The sequence below is a fragment of the Pinus tabuliformis genome, chromosome J (assembly GCF_031772625.1).
Source record: "Pinus tabuliformis cultivar Carrire ecotype Pingquan chromosome J, CPIR1, whole genome shotgun sequence".
Classification (NCBI taxonomy): Eukaryota; Viridiplantae; Streptophyta; class Pinopsida; order Pinales; family Pinaceae; genus Pinus; species Pinus tabuliformis.
The window spans coordinates 699,053,386-699,066,087 of NC_142295.1; positions in this window are offsets into that span (position 1 = coordinate 699,053,386).

A 12,702-nucleotide genomic window follows, 5' to 3' on the forward strand; every position below is an offset into this window, starting at 1 on the left:
ATATTCAAAAAGTTTTGATGTAGTTTTTGCCTTGAAAAATGATTATTGTGATTGTAATGGTGAGAAATTATTCTATAAACAGTGTTAAGTGTTATTTAGAATAAATGAGAAATTCTTTTTGAATATATAAGACTAATCTTTGAGAGAATAGATATATATTCCCTAATTATCACATAAACAAGGGGTTAATCTTGCATTTAGTGCTTTATCTCTGTAGAGTTTCGCTAAACAAAGGGAATACCTCCTCCTGCGTGACTTCGATTGTCCCTCCCTCTTACAGGATTGCAAAGCATTAAGAATTGAATCTTCTTTATTTTAAAGATGTAGTCTTGTCGAATATACCAAAAACATAGTAGGATTCTTTCATTATTGACAAAATCAAGCACATGTGCAAGGGAAGTATTCATCTATGGATGGTCAACAAGTTCATTAATAACTACAAGCAAACGCTTCAAACTATGTATTTAATGATCTCTAGTCATCATCTAAAGAGTTCAAGAATCAAATCAATTCCAACCTAAGTTCTAAGTATATGGTAAACCTCTACTCTAGAGGTTCTATTATTGTAAAATTTCACAACTATGGAAGTTGTGGCAAGGTCTCAAAGGAGGGACTTTCTTTTTGGGGCAAAACTAACCTTTTTTCAAAAGATAGTTTCTATAATTGAATCCATCTTCAATATCCATTTCTTCAACCCCACTCTGGATTTGAATATTGAATCCCCCCTACTTATTTTGGGATGAGATGATCTTTCAAAATCCAACATAAATATATTGGGGACTTACAACAATATACAAACTAAGCAAGGAAGGGTATACACACATGTGTTAGAATTTGAATTGAAGTTGACTTGAGAAAAGGTATAACAATGCATATTTAATTAAATATTGGTGATTTTAACAACCACGTCCATTAGATTAAAATAATGATACTTTATGTGTATCTATATGCAAAGACAAAATACTTGAAAGGCACCTTCCCAACAACAAAGGTCATTATAAGAAAAATGGAAAAATAACAAGTTGATGGGTGGTATGATTGAATGAAGAATCAAAGGGCAAGAAAGAAGAGACATCCAAGTTTAGTCCTAATAAAAGATTTTATGGCCCCTTCCAAGGAGTGCGTTATTAAGAGGGACACAAACATGATCATGGAGTCTGTGCTAAAGTCTTATGGGAGAAATAGGAAGCATGTGAATGAGATATTATGGATTTCAAAAGAGAAATCATGTTATTCAATCCAATAGAAGCAAGGGGATTGGTGCTACTTGAGACTCCATAAGCTCTAAATCAATTGGTGAAAGCAAGAAGTCTAAAAGATAAATGCAAAGAAAGGAATATCCATCTATGTACAAATCTACAATAAATAAATTCAAAATTATACAGTGTTTCCATATAGACAATGTTAGGTCCCTATAACACTAGTGATTCCCCCATTACTAGTGTCATTGTGGCCCTTACTGTTATTTTTGTGCCCTTATTGTCCCCATATTGTTATTATTGTGCCCCATAGAAGCCCACTATTGTTATTTTTGTGCCCTTATATTATTATTGTTATGTTGACTTTGATTATATTGTGACCCCTTAGACTCCTATATATAGAAATGAGGCTTTGTCATTTGTATCATCCAATAATTGTTCTTTTGTGTAATGTAAAGGAGGTTGCCCCCTCGAAGAGGCTGATTTCTAAGTTGTTGATCTATCTTTTCTATCTTTTTGTGAGTTGGTTTCATAACAGACAACCTAGGTTCGAACCCTAAAAAGTGCAGGGTCTTTGTGAGTGTTTGTGAGGGAATGTGTTTGACATCACATAATTGGATTCCCTTCATCATCAAAGAGACATGTGTCCCAAAAGTCAATTTGGTTTAAGTGGATGTTAATATGATACATTGTATATTTTCTGAGGGTAGTAGCACAATTGGAAAAAAGCATGTTGGCAAGCCCTTGTGTATCCAAGTGATCGAAAGTTCAATCCCCCAGACATATCTCACCAATTGAACTTAAAAAAAATATGATACATTGTATATTGCAAAGCCATTAAGTTAAGTAATGACCTTGGCTAACCCAAATATTTAATTAGAATTTAAGCTCAAACACAACATTAGAAATGAAACCTTCACTCTAGATCTAAGGATATAGGGGTCAACATTGGATATTGGATACAAGACAAGGTGATCAAATGTATCTCTTGGACTAGCATTTTTTACAAAGGAATACAAATTTTAATGCTTATATTAACATGTATGTATAATATAATAATGAAATAGTCACTCTTTAGTTCATGGATAAAAGTGTTGGTGTGGAAGGAAATCTCGAGGGATGTGTCACTATAGTCATAAAAATTGCATTTATTGTGGCACATGGAGAACTTATTAATTGGGTGTAGCTTTAAACATGGATAGGAGTGTTATCCTCCCCACCTAACTGCAATTCCTACAAATGACATATTTAGTGATTAATGAGTATATTGTTGTAATAATTTTGAACCCTGTGTTAAGAAATCCCTATGCAATCCAATTTAACTTAGGTACCATCCTCAAAATGAGGAGAAGTCATTTGTGGGTTTCCTTAGAATGTGTATTTCAAGGAAGAATGTGTACTTTGTCGATATGTTGAAAGTTTTTACGGTCTTTGTGTTTTAGTGTACCATGTCATGTTTGGCATTGAGCGTTGAGTGTGTTGGAAGCAAACTCTTGGTAAACTCAAATACACTTGTCCTAAGGAGGGAGTTGGGGTTTTAAGGTTCTCTGGTTGTAAAAGCTTTCAAAGTCAATGTTTTTCATCCTCTTCTTGCATATTCCAGCCTCAAGGCCATTCGATGAGTTGGTGGTCATGCTTAAGGTTTTCATCCTATTCTTGCATTGTGCTTAAGGTTGATTGGTACCGTGTTCCATGAATTATGATCAACTTTGGGTCCTCTTTCAGTAGACACCTCCTAGCCACAGTATTAAAGGCAACATATTGGTTTCCTTTACTAATTTTAGCTTGTAATAAATTTAGATGTAATGGTTGTCACACACGTTCATATACAACTACCTCATAACAAAGCTAACACAAGCACTTCTACCCATGCCTACATCACATCACAGAGGAGGAATCAATCAATATTATTCAATATCCCACATTAGAGTATCCCTCCTTTGAGGATTCAATCCAACATTTATGGAGATCAGGTCATCCATTTACAATAACTAGCTTTGCCATATAGCATGTTCATATTCCTATTGTCATGGCCGAAAGTACCACCGACATATATCTTATGCAATACGAATAAATAATTAGAACGCCTCAATGGATGCAATTCATCCTATAATGCATAATGCATATATTAGATAACCCGAACCATAGGCTCTACCGTTTCAAAACAAAATCATTTATCATACATAATCAATAATTCGTCTGCCACAGTTGCATGACACGTTAACATGTGTATCTTAGGGATTATGCACAATTAATCAGAAGCGCAGCATTGGATGCATAGCACAAATAACTTGTACCATAGTTTATACAGTCGAGCCTTAACCACAGTTAACAAATTTTCATAGCGGCTCAAGCACGACTATTCACTATCTTAACAAAAGACAGGTTAACACCAATTCTACATAAGATCCACATACTGTGACTGTAATTAGAATTTCATTTATGTGCATCCATAAAATCATCTCATTAACGCCACATGCAGTGCATTTAAAACTCAATCAAATTCTCTCATATGCTAAGGAATTTATAACATAGAGGGTAAGAAACCAACATACAGAACAATCCACGCAAGTGAGTCAAACTAGATCAAAAGAGAGAATGACACTTGGAAAACAGAGCACTGCTACCCAACCTAGAAATGACTCTTCAGTTCACCACCGAGTCGAGGTTCTTGCCATGGATCAACCGCCTCCAATTGATCTATGCAATGGGTATTTAATACCTTCTTTCATGATATGGTTTCCATTAGCGGTGTCTCGCTTTTATGGATCTTTTTATCCATTTGCGTAGGCTTATCTCATAAAAGCTCACCTTTCTCTCCCATGAGGATTTTCCTCATAGAAGATTACCTTTCTCTCCCGCACAACTTTTATGTTTTTCTCAATGGATATTTATCTCCAATCCATCCAACTTATCTAGAATTAAATCGAGAAGCTTTACCATGAAAGAATTATCCTTTCCCATTCACCAATGTGATTTGGCAAGAATCTCATCTCTTGGTGTCTCACTTTTCCAAGTGATTAATTTATTAATAATGTATTTACTTTTTATATTACACATCATACCTAGCTTTTCTCAGCTTAGGTTTGCAAAGTTTGACACACAAGGGAGGGGTGTTACATTTTGGATCCCTCTCTTTCCTTAAGATCCCTCCAACTGCAGCTAGAGTTCTTAGATGACTGTAAGGAGGAAGCCCCTATTGGAAAGGGACAGACAGTTTGAAGGTGTCTATCTTGTTGGTAATTCCTATATCGAAAAGTTGTATTTTCATAGTCCAGGGGTTGGGAATACATAATTCCCATCCACTTGAGCTCAATTTTATCTCGCAAAACTTCATTGGGATCTACCTAAACACATATGCAAACATAGGTGAAAATGCCTTTCAAAAGTCTTTCCCTGTCTACTTTGACGAATCTTCCAATAAAATTGCCCACTTTTTCTAAGAGATCTAGATGGGTAAAGTGAATGGGAAAACTGGGAATCTTACCCATACTAGAGTAGTCATCGGCAACATAGTGAGAGGATTGAAGTTGGGAAACCATGGCTTCACTAGAAGACCAACTCATCCCCAAAACCATGGACCTTGGTCAAGGATTTTTTTCTTATCCTCAAGACATTTGAAGATCACCACAAAAAAAACATGGGTCTACATCCACCCAAACCGGCGTTCATCCAATCCTATCATAATCGAACAGAAAAACGCTACTTTTTCAATAGAAAATGGGGAATAAAAGTATCACCCAAGGATAATGACCATCGCATCAAGCGCTCAATCATAAGGGAGGAGCAATAATTTGACAATCACACGTCCTTGATTTCTGTTGATTTAACTCTGAACACTCACGTAATATTCTCTTGCTTGGCGAATTAAACACCACTGCATGGAATGGACGAGGATTGAGCCGAACCCTGGATGAAGCCCACTTCATTCTCATCTAAACACAAAACTATATATACGTCAAAGCTATTACAATAGATTCTGACTGTCAACACCTCGAGGTTCTGTTTATATGTGGCTACCTTTTATGGTTACTATTGAATGTGTGATTGGCAATAGTAATGGCAACTTAGGGCTGCCAAATTTCCTTCAATTCCCTCACTACATCCTAACGCAAATAGTTGTTCAATGCCTTGGTTGTCTTTCAAAACTGGTAGACAGCGTCTTCTTTGATATTTCTCGATGGTTTTAATTCCACTACAATCACAACTTTCATTTACATAAACTTCGTGTTTTCACACGAGCGACGATTGTTCCAAGGTGAAATGTCACTTGGATGGTTTCAATGTTGTTGACCCATCATAACTAACTAACGGATATGCCCATTACAATTTTATACCACCCCATTATCAATATCAATTATGCATGGGAACCAATTAAAGCAACTTTTCACATTAATTTTATATGAGCATGAGAACATGTGTTAACAAGCAGCCCATAAAGCCTCATTTTGAATGCCATAGTCACTTAGAAGGAATTCCTCTTGTAGTAGCATCCTCCCTACTAAACTTTGCTAGTGCTAACATTAGAACCACCATTACAACAAGATATCTTTCTAGTGTTGACAACACCATTATAGTAAGATTCCTCAAGAGAGACAGAAAATTTAAAAAGTATGATAGTAATACGTATCCAGAAGATGGTATTGAAACTAGTAATTGTTCACAAATCCATAAGATTGTAAGGTCATTCTCATTATCATAATCATTGTCATCATCATCACCATCATCCTTGTCATTGTTATTGCCATCATTACATTATCATCATAATCACCATTCATGCCATCATCATCATCATTATGGACATTGTTTGCAATTGTTCATAATTGTAGATGTTGTAAGAAATATCATCAACCCAAAAAATGTGATCAGTGCTAGAAAAGGGTTGTTTAGGACACATTGATATACGTAAGAGAAATAACAACTCTATTTTTGACAGATGATCGATGATCATCATCATCACCACCATTATCATCGTCATTGTCATTTTTATCATCCCCATCATCATCATTACTGTAATTTCTATCGACATTGTTGTAATCATGCATCATCATCATTCATGGCATTATTGTTTTTGATGATGACCTAGATGAAAATGATGATCATGACACCAAAGATAATGCTTATGATTATGACAATGACAACATCTAAAATTGGGAAGATTCACCAACGTCATTAGCATCGTCATCATCATAATCATTGCCATCATCATCATTGTCATTGTAACCACTATCGTTTTTATCATCATAATCACAATTCATGTCATCGCCATCATCTTCATTTTCATCATTGTCAATATTATTGACATTGTCATCAATTGTTCATAATTGTCAATGCCATAAGGAATATCATCAATGCAGAAAATATGATGAGTGTTGGAAAAGGGATGCAAAAGCGAACATAGAAATGGGGGCAACAATAGAAGTAAAATTGGATGAAAAGTGGATACAACATAAGTAGATGCACAACAACATGAAAAACCTGACACAAAAGTGGATGCAAAAGTAGATGCAATTGTCAATGCAAACTTGGATGCAAACATGAAGGCAAAAGTGGAAGCAAACATGGGTCCAATGGTAGGTGTAAAAATTAGCACAAATTGTGGTGAAACAAATGTGGATGCAACAACGAAAACAAAAGTATATGCAAAAATGGATGAAACAAAAGTGGATGCAATAGGGGATGCAAACGTGGAAGCAAATGTGGTTGCAATGGTAGGCGCAAGATATGGTGCAACAAAAGTGGATGTAACAATAGACAAAAGATATGCAAAATAAGATGCAAAAATGGTGTAAAAGTGGAAGCAAACATTGATGCAACAGGCAAAACAAAATTGGATGCAAAAAATGGATATAATGTAAGTAGATGCAAAAGTAGATACAAAACGAGATGCAAAACCCAATGCATAAACCTGACATAAAAGTGGATGCAAAAATAGATGCAATATTTGATGCAAAAGAGGATGTCAACATGGATGCAAAATTGGAAGCAAACGTGGATACAACAGTGAGTGCAAAACATGGTGCAAATTGTGGCATAACAAAAGTGGATGTAATGATAGATGCAAAAAAAGAATCAAAGTATGATGCAAATGAAGATGTAAAAAGGGATGCAAAAAGTGAAATTTAAAATGGGTGCATCAATGGATGAAAAATTGTGTGCAAAAGTGGATGCAATAGAAGTCGATGCAAAAGTAGATGCAAAACGAGACACAAAACCCGATGCAAATCCCGGTCCAAAATTGGATACAAAAAGGGATGCAAAAATAGATGTAGTAGTTGATGAAAACCTAGACGCAAATGAGGATGCAAACGTGGATGCAAAATTATAATCAAAAGTGGGTGCAAAAGGAGGTGCCAAACTAGGCACTAATTGTGGCACAAAAATATTAGATGCAATAGTGGGTACAATAATAGATGCAAAAGAGGATGTAAATATGGATGCCAAACAAGAGGGAAAAGTGGATGCAACAAAAGTAGATGCAAAATTTTATGCAAAACTAGACACAAAACACGATGTAAAACTTGGCGCAAAAGGGATGCACAAATGGATGAAAAAATGGATGCAAAAAAGGATGCAAAAGTCGATGCAAAAGTTGATGCAAGTGTAGGTGCAAAAAGTGGATGCAAATGAGGATGCAAAAGTATGTCAAACAAAATTATGTGCCAAACTTGATGCAAAACCTGGTGTAAAGGATGACACAAAACTTGGCATAAAATTTGGTGCAAAATGTGGTGCAAAACCTATTGCAATACCTGGTGCTAAACTTGGTGTAAGATTTGGTGCAAAACTTGATGCAAATTTTGTGTCAAGTTTTGCACCATATTTGATAAATGGATGCAAATAGCACCAAAAATGGGCTCTAGATGCAAAAAAAGAAGTAAAAAGGGACGCTAATCGTTGGTTTTGTTGTAGTGTGATCTGGATAAGAAAGATACTTGTTGGATTGTTTAGTCAGATGATGGATCCAATTATGATCTACACTGATAATCAGAGTTGCATCAAGCTCTCTGGAAATCTTGTTTTTCACGATCGATCCAAGCATATAGATATCTGGTATCACCATTTACGGGGCTGTGTGGAGAGGCAGATAATGTTGTTGCAGTACATTCCGACAGAGGAATAAGATGTTGATATTTTGACAAAGGTCTTGTCAAGAGGGAAGTTTGAGTTCCACAGGTGCATGATAGGAGTGGTTAATAATATCTTTCTTGCTAAGAGGGAGTGTTGAAAAATGCAGCAAGAAATTCTCAATTTGATTTTTCCTTGATTAAATTGAGAAAATTTGAGTTTCCACTTCAACAAACAACTTGGATGATGTTAACTTGTGTGACATGGCTTGTGTCACGCATTTTACTCAATAAATTCAAGTTGGAGGAGTTAGAGTTTAGTTCTACATGTGTGATTGCTAATTTGTAGCAATCAAGGTCAAATATCTTAGGTTGTTTTAAGTTAAACTAATTCCAACTTTTGGAGGAACTAGTGGAAGGTCAGTTAAGCAGTGGGACTTCAGTCAAACTCAATGATCATCCATTTAACTGATCAATCAACCCAAAATAGCTAGTGCGTGCAAAGAATTTGATTTACCCAATTGAGATGGATATTCCAAGGCTACGTAACATCAGTTGTAGGCTATTCTTGAGTGTACAGGTGTTGCATGCAGTCACATGATCAGCCTAAGGAATTGCACAATTAAATTAGAGGAATTTAATGAATAATAGGGGCTAATTCCTCAAGGAACAACACGAAGAAATTGGAGCTCAAACCGAGGAAAAATTTGACTAAGTCTTCGTCAGAGGCCTTCATCAAGCAAAGAGATAGGTTGTGCACTTGCAGGGTGAGCTCAATTGAGAAAAGCAATTGTCATACATCGCTATTCATTTGATTAATGCAAGTAGGCATTTGGTTTTTTAGCAGATTTCTTTCCCAGATAAAAATACTTGTTGCATGAGTGTTATTTCTTCTTGCATGTCTGGTATTTTTGTTCTAAATTGTGAATTAATATCCGCAGAGCAGTAGAGTAGGTTTGTGTCTTGCCCTAGTGGCATAACAACCCTCCTGTAAAGCCACTAGGGCAATAATCGACCCCTCTACGTAGGCCCAACTATCCCATGGCCCTGTCGAGATCCCTTGGCCACCAATGCTCAAATCCACCACCCTGTAACCCAGATTCATTGCCCAAGAATCAATAATCGTTCTGTTAACAATACTCCTCATTATATCCAACACAGGTGAGTCTGGAATGTTTGGACCACCCCGTCCCATCGCATAACTCTGTACGCCATAGTCATAAATTTACTTGTCGCATGCCTCGCAGGGTGGACCCCAAAATCATGTTGCCAACTGTTTGTTCACCTCCATTAGGAGGTCTTATTATCTTTTATTAATTTAATATTTTGTTAATTATAAAATAAATATGCTTATTTAATAATTTTTTAATTAATTAAATAATTATAAATCTATAATAAAACCATGAATACTTCAATTCCTAATTCCCATGTTATCATACATTGGTACAGTAGAAGAAAATCAAATAAGTAATAAATGGTTCTGTAAATAATTTAATTTTTTTTTAAATAAAACACTAAATTACTTTTTATAGATTGTTATATGATAAATAATTTTATACAGTGGGAAAATCTATCATAACTCAGTTGTCAAACTAGCAGTGACGACAACCATCTCTGGCTATTATCCGTGAATGCAGGCTAACTCATCATCGTTATTCAAGGAAAACCACGCCACCTAGAATAACCCACTGATGGTCTGTAAGGGGGTAGGCTTTCACTCTTGCCAGATGCCTCTGGGTCATGGGTCATTAACCTGTTCGAAGAAAACAAGCTCTTAGCAAGCAAAAATAATTTTAAAACATACTTTGGACCCAAATTTTATGTTAAATAATAAAAATATAAAATATATTATTATATGCAATGAGTGCTAAGTGGACTATTCAAAATTCATGAGAAATTAGTCACTTATAACTACCTCTCATAGAAATGGTCATAGATGAATGACTTATTTAATGCAATTGAATCACAAAAAATGATATCTAATATTTATATAATTATAAAAATAAATTTAGAATAATAATAATAATAATTTATTATTCTATGTTATTATATATTAAATAAATAATATGAATCACAAAACATAAATACAAAAAATATCAAATATATTATAAAAATAAATTTAAATTACACTATTATCATTTTATAAATTAGATTTAAGATTTATAAATTAGAAAATTAAATTTTAAAAAAGGTAAATTGACATCTATTGTGGCTTTCATTCAATGAGAAGAGAAAGAGATTACTTGAGCTATGTTTCAAACATTCTTTGAAATAAGGGATAAGTAATTGGAAGCGCAAGTCAAAAGGGTGGTTGAAGGCAACTAATTACATTAAATTTGTAGAAACTAACATACTTATTAGAACGCAAATAGATACATTTAGGTATGTGGATTGAAATAGCTTCTTAGATATTTGGGTTACTTCACGTCGAGGGAGGGCCCTCCCACATGTGATGTCAAAGTCAAAGTGGGTCCCATACTTCCAAGATGATGTGAAGCATAGTGAAAGTTACGTGCAGCATTTAACATCCACTTAACGCTTTTCTTCTTCATGTTTATGTCTAAGAATGAGATTTGATTTTTTACTTATCTGTTGGACATGTAAACGGTTTATCTAGACAAAAAACCTAACAAAAAAATGTAAATGCCGAATGGGATGGATCATGGAATTAGATATAATTGTCAAATTTCTTGCATTAAGTTTGGTTTGTTCTATTTTTAAATGATTAGATTTTTTTAATAAAATTCACATCTTGTTTTATTTGTCGATGCTTTTCGTACCAAGAAGTGTGGTTTATTGTCAAGACAAGTTGAAGAACTAGAGCATGGCAGCAGTTTAAATAGAGAGAGCAAATCATCCAACGCCTATCTTTGAACAGGAAACGGCTATATTTGATCGAAACTGCACTGGACCGGGGATAGGGAAATTCGATTAATTCAAAAATTAGTTTTTTTAATTATATTAAATTAGATTTAACAGGTTATATTTAACTAATAATAAATTAAATTATTATCAACAAATATTTTTAAATAAATTAAATTTGTTTGTTGATTGCTAAAAATTATTTTAAGGTTATATGTTCAAGAATTATTATTCAGTATATGTTAAAGTTATAATGGGATCATTTTTTGTTAATGTGAAACTAATTAAAATGATTATTGATGATGATGATTAATGTCCACTGAGACCAAACTTTGGTCTATCAGACCTAAAGAAACAAATTATTTAGTTTGATTTAAGATTTTATTCCTATGCTCAAAAAGCTTGGAGAGAAGCCTCTTGAGCTCACTATAATTTTGACATCGTAAAAGGCTAGGAAGGTCAGTGTTGCGACAAAGATTACAATATACCACTAATTACTGATGGCTTAATTCAACTCATATAATTAATTAATATAATATATTTATTATAGATTAAATATAAATTAATGAAATCCTAACTTATGTATTTTTATTAATAAAGTCTAATCTGCCCAATTAGTCCAAAATTCATGTCAACTATTTATATTAAAGTTCAAATGGGATAATCAGCACCATTCTTTTAATTTTCCTATATTATGGTAAAAACGTATTATATTAATAATTCCACTATGCTAATTAATTAGGACTTAAATAAATACCATATTTTAATCATAGAACAAGAAAGATTAAATGAATAGAAATTTGATATTAAAATCAAAGAGAAGAGAAGGAAAAAGGACAACGCATGGTCCAGATACAGAGAGGAGATCCCAACAACGGAACAACGCACAAGGTAGGTGCTGGGCGGGGGGCAGGCGTGGGGGTGGCTAGGAAGACAGGGCAGGAATCCAACATCTGCTAATCTTCCAACCATCATCTCTGTTGAGATTGCTTGGCCTTTTTTCAATTTCTATGGCCTCCCTAAACTTCTAGTGATGAAAAGGGGCAATCTTCGCAATAACACAGGTCTCCTCAATGCAAACGTGATGTTTAGTTTTCTCTGCATGTTCTGCTAGGGCAGAACACTGGGTCCTTCTATGTTTTATGTCGGTTGAGTGTTCATGAATCCTCTGATTAATAGAGCGCCCAGTCTCACTAACATAGGGGGTCCCACAGGAACAAGGAATAACGTAGACACCTTTCATGTCCTTAGGGTCGATGGGGTCTTTAACAGATCTAAGAGACATACGAAATGTTTTAAGGGGTCTAAACGAAGAGGGTACATTATGCCTTTTGAGGATTCTCGCAATCTTATCGGTGGTCCCCTAAATGAACGGGAGATGGACCCCTGAGACTCAATCTTTAGGGTCTTTCTTAATATTGGGACCTTGGTTGGCTTTAAGGAAAGCTTTCAGATCTTGGTGCCTACTATAACCATTATTAACAAAAACATTAAGGAGATGGTCTTTCTCCTTCTCAAGGTTCTTATCATCGGAGATTCTCAAGGCACGCGTCGCTAGTGTGTTGAGAACACCC